This window comes from Silene latifolia, chromosome 11 (assembly GCF_048544455.1).
Source record: "Silene latifolia isolate original U9 population chromosome 11, ASM4854445v1, whole genome shotgun sequence".
Lineage (NCBI taxonomy): Eukaryota > Viridiplantae > Streptophyta > Magnoliopsida > Caryophyllales > Caryophyllaceae > Silene > Silene latifolia.
In genome coordinates this window covers 133555307-133565426 of record NC_133536.1, presented here as the reverse complement: position 1 = coordinate 133565426, position 10120 = coordinate 133555307, and positions in this window count along the sequence as shown.

Sequence of the window (10120 nt, the reverse complement as noted above, 5' to 3'; positions counted from 1 at the left end):
GGACTAATTTTGAGCTTCAAAATAGTTTGGATAATTAGTTTGGACTTAAATGAGATTTAAGAGTTGATTATTGATTTTTACATGTTAAAAATCGATTAAATCCACAAAAACCGAGATGGATACCAACGATTGATAGATAGGGCGATTTTGGCATCAATTTACATCATTTTAAGCATATGTATTTAGGTTGAATGAATGATTGTCATTTATTTAAAGTGTTTATCTTGTTGTACCTAGTATGGCCTAGTTTAATTTTAATCGTTATTATCCGAAATGAATGGGAATATCGATTTGTTTGTAATTAAATACGATCTCGTATCGTCGGTTTGTAATTAATTAATAGTTTTATTTATTTTATTAATTAATGTATAATAGGAATAGCTATGTAATTCAATTGTAATAGTTATTTTTACCGGCGTTTCCAAAAGGCGGATTACATCGAGATTTTAGTCTATTTTTGGAAGGTGTTCCAAATCCCACAAGAAGGAGCCACTTATGGAATGAAGAGGCAAGGGACCAAGGAGTTGGTTTCCGAAATGTAATAGACTAGTTTTTATTAACTAGGTGGCCATACTAGGATTTATTCATATGCTTACATGTTTGCTTGTTTTATTTTCGCGCATCCCAAAATCGCTATTCACATGCATTTTATTTAAGCGGTTGTCAATACACGTCATTTACATTCACCGACTTAGTTCACTTATAGGGAATTTATGACTAAATTGACAAGATCTCTCACATAACTAAAATTGAGATTAGCCTTACCAATTAGTAACACCTATGAATCTCTTGTTCATTAGAGCCACGCTCGCCCAAGCGGGGTGTTCTCTTTTTACCTTGGGTAAGTAGGGTGGTAAACGGTTATCACATGCTAAAATTGGTTGGACTCAATGGGATATAAGACGGTCTTGTGTTCCGTGGCTAGTAGATGGATTTAAGGAAATTCGTCGACCAAGAGTTCTAGAGGTAGAATTAGTCAACGTGACTTACCGAATTTACATAATTATGGGATGTTTCGCCCAAGCGATGCTCATTTTTGTTTAATATTTGGGTCTTGGAATAATTTATATAAGTTAGTGGGAGATCATTATATAAATGCTAAAACTTGTTAAACATGTTTTTACAAGTAATTTTTAAAAACAATGGATGTTAATTTTTCCTTTTTGTTGTAGCATTTTAATTCGCAATGGCAACTTCATCAACTCCATCGACTACTTCACTAAGCAAAGATTTAAGGCTAAGGTCCGTAATGGACAAATGTATCTTAAAATATGACGGTAGTAACTTTCTTGAATTAGAATCCAACATCAAAAGTGCCGCGTTGTCCGACAATGTGCTCACTTACTTGACTGATGCTCCTCCTATCGAGCCCGGTCCAAGGGCTTCATCGGCGATGTGGACCGCCTATGATGACCATGTGAGGATGTCGAATGATATCAAGAATGTGTTGATATGGTCAATGTCCCCAAAGCTCAAGCTATCATGCATTTCTTTAAATGCGTACGAGATATTCACTCGTATGATCACTATGTTTTCACAAACACTTAAAGTCCGTCAATACGATGCGGCGGCACGCTTCTTTGAAGCTAAGCTTGAGAGGGGCCAAAAGGTTGGTCCCCATGTACTCAAAATGGTCGAATATGTTGAAATCCTAGAGCGTCTAGGGTGTAAGATTCCTAATACTCTTGTGGTGGATCGTATCCTCCACTCACTTCCCACCAAGTTTGCCCACTTTAGGGTAAACTACAACATGAATCACATGGATAAGAGTTATCATGAAATTCATGCACTCCTCACCCAAGCGGAGAGGGATATGGAAGCTAGTGGGAGTGAAAAAGGAGATGTTTTAACCATGAAGTTAAAGAACATGTCCCTTGGAGTTAAGAAAGGAAAAGGGAAGGAAAAGTCCCAATTCAAGAAATCGTCAAAGAAACATGACAAGGGAAAGGGGAAGGCCGTTGAGAATGGCAATCCCAAGGCAAAAAGTGTCAAACTCTCCGAGGCCGAATGTTTCCATTGTAATGGGAAGGGGCATTATATGAGGAATTGTCCCAAATACTTGGAGGATCTCAAGGAAGGGCGTGTGACGCCTATTGGTATGATTTCCTCTCTCTATGTGATAGACGTTAATTATGCTTGTACTTCCACTTGGGTACTTGATACCGGATGTGGCTCTCACCTTTGTAATCATTTGCAGGGTTTAAGGGACGTGCAAGCACTAGCAAAAGGTGATGTGGATCTCCGCATGGGCAATGGAGTTAGAGTATCCGCCGTTTCCGTGGGGACCTATGTGCTCACTTTAGCTAGTGGTCTAGAGTTGTATTTAAATAAGTGTTATTTTGTACCAACTTTAACCAAGAACATCATCTCCATTTCCGCATTAGACGCGGAAGGCTTTTGTTTTATGATTAAGGACAAGTGTTGTACTTTTTCTTTAAATGACGTGGTTTATGGCAAGGCCATTTCAATTGGAGGCATTTATGTTTTAAATGATGTTAATGACGTTTATCATGTGGAAACTAAAAAGCTCAAAACGGGTGATCCAAACGAATCCTACCTTTGGCATTGTCGTTTAGGCCACATAAACGAAAGACACATTAAGAGACTTGCTTCATCAAAAGTGCTCAAACCATTTGGTTTCGAATCTTATGGTACATGCGAGTCTTGCCTTCTAGGCAAGATGACTCGTGCACGTTTTGCGGGAAAAGGGACACGAGCTAGTGAGGTTTTGGCTCTCATACATACGGATGTGTGTGGACCCTTAACCATCACCGCTAGAGGAGGTTTTCACTACTTCATTACTTTTACTGATGACTTAAGTAGATATGGGTATGTCTACCTATTGAAGAACAAGAGTGAAGCCTTTGACAAGTTCAAAGAGTTCCAAAATGAAGTAGAGAACCAATTGGATAAAAAGATTAAGACCCTACGGTCCGACCGTGGTGGTGAGTATTTAAATATTGAATTTGATTCACACCTAAAAGATTGTGGTATAGTATCACAATGGACTCCTCCTGGCACACCGCAATTAAATGGTGTGGCCGAAAGGAGAAACCGAACTTTACTAGATATGATTCGGTCTATGATGAGTCTAACTGAGCTTCCTAGTTCATATTGGGGTTTTGCCCTCTTGTCTGCAATATTTTCACTAAATCGAAGCCCGACTAAAGCGGCCGATAAGACTCCATATGAGATATGGACAGGGAAAGTCCCTCATTTGTCATTCATGTGTATTTGGGGTTGCGAAGCGTATGTCAAGATCAAGTCTGACAATAAGCTTGCACCCAGGTCTGACAAATGTCTTTTTGTAGGATATCAAAGGGAAACACGTGGCTATTACTTTTACAATAAACACGAGAACAAAGTGTTTGTGGCTCGTGATGCTGTCTTCTTAGAAAAGGAGTTTATTTCTAGGAGACAAAGTGGGAGAAAATTTGAACTTGAAGAAGTTCGAGAGCCACAAATCGAGAATGAGGTAGAGGAGAACGTGGAGAATAGCATTCCCTCTACCTCTGAAACGGTAATTGTTCCTAGAAAGTCAAGTAGGATTTCTAATCCACCTGATCGCTACCTTGGTAACATCGAAGAGGATGGTGTTTTGTTACTTTTGGAAAGTGATCAACCCACTACCTACAAATCGGCCATGTCTAGTCCCGACTCCTCGCTTTGGCTAGAAGCCATGCGATCCGAAATGGATTCCATGTACGAGAACCAAGTATGGGACTTGGTGGATTTACCTGAAGGAGTGCGACCTCTTCAGTGTAAATGGATATACAAAATTAAACTCGGCGTGGATAAACATGTGGATGTTTACAAAGCTAGATTGGTGGCAAAAGGTTTCACCCAAGTTCATGGTTTACACTATGACGAAACCTTCGCTCCAGTCGCTATGCTTCGGTCCATTAGGATAATCTTAGCGGTTGCCGCATTTCATGATTATGAGATTTTGCAAATGGATGTCAAAACCGCCTTCTTGAATGGGATTCTAGAAGAAGAGGTGTACATGATACAACCTGGAGGTTTTGTGGATACATCTAACCCTAAGAAGGTGTGTAAGCTTAAAAAGTCCATCTATTGTCTTAAGCAAGCATCTAGGAGTTGGAATCATCGCTTTGATCATTTTTTTTTTTGGTGAAATGTGAGAGATTTTCATTAATCAATAAAGAGAATATTCAATTACATCCATACTTCAACATTTCTAGTACTAACCACAGCTAAAATAAAATATCAAATCTCGAAAGCCATTGCTGATCTTGGCTAGTAACAAGTTGTTGGATCATCTGACTGATTCGAGCATGAATCAGTCTCTTCAAGTCTTTAACAATAATTCTAGGCACTGTTAGCTGCAATTCCAGGCGACATTTGTTTCTCTCCAACTAGATAGTGTACCAACAGGCCAAATTTGCCATTTTGCAAACATGTTGCTGCAACTGAGAGCATCTCCTATCAGGGTCTAAAGCAAGTTGCAGCCAGGTCTCTATCTGTCCCAAAATTTGCTTACTGTATAAGCAGTCTTCAAAAAGATGGGAGTGAGATTCAATGCCATTCTCACACAGCACACAGTCCTTAGAGTCACTTATCCCATGAGCATGTAACTTTTCCCGTGTATTGAGTGCCTTATGAGAAATCAACCAAGCTATAAAGGCATGCTTAGGGATATTCCATCTATCCCAGACATCAGAATACCAAGCCACAGGTGGGTGTTGATCCTGCAACCAGGTATAACCAGACCCTACTGAGTAGCCTTTAGGGTCAGCTACCCAGCAGTTATCCACAAAACCATCATTCAGTTTGCACCTGATCTTACAAATGTTCCTCCAATTCCAATTGGAGTCACTAGGAGGGACATAGGTAGACCAGTCATCATTTTTCAGGTAAACATGATGAATCCACTGAACCCAGAGCGTATCAGCATCAGTGTAGAGCCAATTAACAAGCTTCCCAACATTAGCAATGTTCCAACTTTCAGCATCCTTCACACCCAGTCCTCCAGTTTTTTTACTGCAGCAAACAGTGGACCAAGACACAAGAGGAGCCCTCTGGTACTCTGTGCCCCTATCCCATAAAAAATTCCTGCATATGGCCACAATCCTCCTGATGATCATTTTAGGGATCAGAAAAATGGAGGCCCAATAATTATGAAGAGTATTGAGGATTGAGTTAATCAAAACCAGTCTGCCAGAGTAGCTAAGCTTCCTAGCCCCAATCCCTCTTACTCTAGTAACAATCCTTTCCACTAGAATGTTACAGTCCTGTTTAGTGAGTCTACCAGGCTGGATAGGAATGCCAAGATATCTAAAGGGTAGGCAACCTTCTTGAAACCCTGAGATCTGCAAAATATCATGTCTCAGTTCATCAGAAACTCTAGCAAAAACTACTTCAGACTTAGCCTCATTCACCACCAGTCCAGAAGTAGCAGAGAATGTAGAGAAGGCTCTAAGTAACAACATAATAGATCTAACATCCCCCTACAGAAGAGTAATAAGTCATCTGCAAACAGCAAATGTGTCAATTTAAGGCTTCTATAGAGAGGGTGAAATCTGAAGAACCAATTCTGAGTTGCATACATCAAGACCCTTGACAAATACTCCATACAAATTGTAAAGAGCAAGGGAGAAATGGGGTCTCCTTGTCTTAAACCTCTTTTCCCAGCAAAATATCCAAAATGAGATCCATTCAGCTGAAGGGAGTAATAAGGTGTCCTCACACAAGTCATAACCAAATGCTTAAACTTTGCAGGGAACTTCAAGGCAGTCAACATCTGCTCTATGAAATTCCATTCAATGGAGTCATAGGCTTTTTGTAAATCCAGTTTAAACATACATCTATGAGAAGCATTACCGCTGTTGTACATCCTTACCAGATCTTGGCATATAAGAATGTTTTCCAAAATACTTCTTCCTTGAATAAACGCACCCTGATTCCTACTTATAATGTCAGAAAGGACTACAGCCAATCTAGCACACATAATCTTGGAAATAGTTTTGTAAATGACATTACAACAAGCAATGGGTCGAAAGTGCTTGACACTAGTTGGTCTGTCAGTCTTTGGTATAAGAGTAATCATTGTAGCATTGATTTGAGTGAGCAGCTTACCACTATCAAAAAAATCTAACACAGCAGCACACACCTCATTGCCAACAATGTCCCAGGCATCTCTATAAAATTGACTAGTGAAGCCATCTGGGCCAGGGGACTTATCCGTAGGGATGCTGAACAAATGTGACTTAACTTCCTCTACAGTGACAGCTTTACTCAGAATCTCCCAGTGAGCAGGACTGCAGCATTCCCCCAATCTGACTACCCTATCATTAACAGGGATAGTGCTCTTCTGAGATCCCAAGAGATCCAAATAATAATCCAAGAAAGCCTGCTGAATATGAGACCCCTCAGTACAGGTCCTACCATCCTTATCCTCAATGCTTATTACTTTATTCTGCAACATTCTTTTTTTGATTGAATTATGAAAATAAGTAGTATTCAAGTCTCCTTCAAGTGACCATTGAATCTTAGCTTTCTGAATCAGAAAACTATCCCTAGCTGTCATAAGATCCCTCAACTCAGTAGCCACCAACAACTCCTGTTGCATCAACTCCATATCACCAGGGTGGTCCACCAAATCCTTCTGAATTGTTTCCAAGAGAGCAGCAGTAAGAGTTGTACTATTCTCAATATCAGAGAAGCACTCTTTATTAAGAGCTTTTAGCCCAGGCTTCAGTGCTTTCAATTTTTTAACAACAGAGAACATTTTAGTCCCATGATAAACCTGGCACCAGATATTCTTCACACAAGGAAGGAACAACTCAGATTTCCCCCACATGTTGAAGTACTTAAAGCTTTTCCTTCCACCCATGTCAGCTTTCTTGTTAACAATTGTGCAAGGGCAGTGGTCAAACACACCTTCAGGGTGGAAATGAGCTAAATAGTCACCATATTCCAACATCCCCTCATTATTACCCATCACTCTATCTAGTCTACTGTAAACTCTATCCACAGGATTCTGCTTATTAGTCCATGTGAACATAGCCCCAGTAGCCTGCAAATCTTCAACACAGCACAGAGATACACATTCCTGGAAATGCTTTGCATTTCACTTGATAGAACCACCAAGCCTCTCCACTGGACTCAACACAGTGTTAAAGTCCCCAGCCCAGAGCCAAGGTTCAGTACAGTTCAATGCAATATGCTTCAGGAAAGTCCAAAGTTCAACTCTCTCATGTAAGTCATTGTGAGCATAAATCATAGTAAGCAAAAAAGACTTATCATCAGTCCTAGCAGTCACTCTCATGTGGATATATTGGGCATTATAAGCTAGTACATTAACTATGAAGAGCTCAGGTTTCCACAAGACCCAAATACGACCTCCTTTGTGCCAACTGCTATTAGTAGTTATGCTCCAGCCTTCACAAAGAGACGTGTTCTTATTCATAAGATTCCTAGGCTTTATTTTGGTTTCCAGAAGACCAAATAACCCTACACCATTATTATGCAGAAACCATTTAACTAACTTTTGTTTATTAAGATCATTCAAACCTCTCACATTCCAAAAAACCAGATTATGCATGGGATGATTGAGAGGGGGGGGGTCTTTACCACTCTGCATCACTCCCCCCGGGAGTAGTGCCATTCAAAGCATCTAAGAAAGACAAAGGACCCTTCCTACCAGAAGCTATTATCTCAGTAAAACCACCCTGCTTGTTAAGTTTCATGATATGCATAGCAGGGGTAGTAACACTGGGTCTGACCAGAGGAGGGAACCCCTCAGAGGAAAACACAATTGAACGTTTAGCCCTAGAAGGATCCATCTGTTTTTGCACTGGCCTCCATGTTTGTTTATTTTGTTTCTCAGGAGGGGGGTTTGGCTTTCTTTTTGGCTGAGCCTTAGGCTTAGCCTTTCTACACTGTTGTTTGTCATGACCAAATCCTTTACACCCCTCACAAGAAACTGGTCTCCATTCATAAGTCACCTGAACAACCACAACATTCCAAGTTTCATCAAGGAACTGAACTTTATCTGGTAAATGTTGATCCATCTTCAATTCAACCAGGACACGCGCATAACTAAGTCTCTTTTTTTCAGTAGTAGCAATGTCCTTTCTAACAAAGTTACCCACAAGCCCTGCAATAGGCACTAAACAGTCCCCCCAGAACTTCAGGGGTACTCCTGTTAACCGCACCCAAACAGGGACCACATCTATTTTCTCCTTCACAAGGTATACATCCACACTCCAAGGCTTAATCACAATTGGCTTGTTATCAAAGAAATAATATCCAGCATTCATAAGAGCAGACATCCCAGTAGGCTTAGTAAACCTAACTAAGAAAACGCCATTCTCCATGAAAGAGACTCTGTCTATACCAAATTCAGACCAAGCCTGATAAACATAATCCTCAACAACATCCATAGGAGGGTTAGTCCCTAAGATATAACAATAAACAGATTGGTTCCAAAATTCTACCTCAGATTTGATATCTTCCGGGGTGAACTTCAGAAGATCCAACTGTTCCTCCTCCTCAACAATTGTCTCCATAACAATATTCTTGCCACCCTGACGAAGAAGCCATCCAGAGTCTGGTTTATCAGGCACACCCTCATCAAGGTTAAGAACAGGGATACCCACAATAGACCCCAAAGACGCTGTCTTTTTCGCATCACCAGTTTGAGGCCCCTGTGTAGTCTCCTTACCACGGACCGTCTGCGTAACTTTCTCAACTGTCGCATTCACCGTCCCCTGATTTTTTGATTTTTTGTGTTAGTATTAGAACGTGGGAGTTTAGACGATGAAGCTAGAGGTGAGAATTGATTATCAGTAAAAGTCATGATAGCCATAGTTGTTAGAGCTGCACAGAAAGCAAGGGAAAAAGTTTCAGGTTTTTTTAGGGTTTCCTCTCTCTATCTCTTCCTTCATTTTTTTCTAATAGATTATATTCTCCTCGCTTTGATCATGTTATTAAACAATACGGTTTCACTAGAAGTGTGGAAGAACCGTGTTTATATATGAAGTTTAGTGGGAGTAAGGTTGCATTCCTTGTCCTATATGTGGATGACATATTGCTCATTGGGAATGATGTTCCATCACTCACTTTCGTTAAGGAGTGGCTAGGGAAACACTTCCAGATGAAGAACTTGGGAGAGGCACAACGAATCTTGGGTATCCGGATCTATAGGGATAGGTCCAAGAGGATACTAGCATTGAGTCAAGAAGCTTATATTAACAAAGTTCTTGACCGGTTCAATATGAAAGACTCCAAGAGAGGATTTCTACCTATGGGCCAAGGGATTACTTTGAGCAAGTCACAGTCTCCCTCCACCCCTAAGGAAATTGAAAACATGAAGACCGTCCCTTATGCTTCCGCTGTTGGGTCTATCATGTATGTTATGATTTGTACTCGTCCCGACGTTGCGTATGCCTTGAGCATGACAAGTCGTTATCAAGCCAAGCCTTGTGAGAGTCACTGGATAGCCGTAAAGAACATCCTTAAGTACTTGAGAAGGACTAAGGATTCGTTCTTAGTGTTTGGAGGAGAAACTGAGTTGCGTGTAAGAGGTTACACGGACGCAAGTTTCCAAACCGATTGGGATGACATGAAATCCCAATCCGGCTATGTGTTTATGCTAAATGGAGGAGCTGTTTGCTGGAAGAGCTTCAAGCAAAGCGTTATCGGATTCTACAACGGATCGAGTACCTTGCAGCGTCTGAGGCTGCGAAGGAAGCTTTTTGGATTAGGCAATTCATGGAGGGAGTAGGAGTAGTCCATTCCGCCAAAGATCCTATCACTCTATATTGTGATAACAGTGGAGCTATTTTTCAAGCCAAAGAGCCGAAGTCTAGTAACAAATCTAGACACATTGAAAGGAAATACCATGTAATTAGAAATTATGTGGAAAGGAAGGAAATTGACATTTGTAAGGTTGGGACATATGATAATATTGCTGATCCTTTAACCAAGCCTTTATCAAAGGCTAAGCATGATGGTCATGTCATCGCAATGGATTGAGACGAGTACCAGATTTTCTTTAGATTATGGATATGTAATAATTGGATAGTGTCTCTCTTATTATATATATGATAATCACATTCATTGTTTTCGCATTCATTCTTTTATGAATGTTTTATTT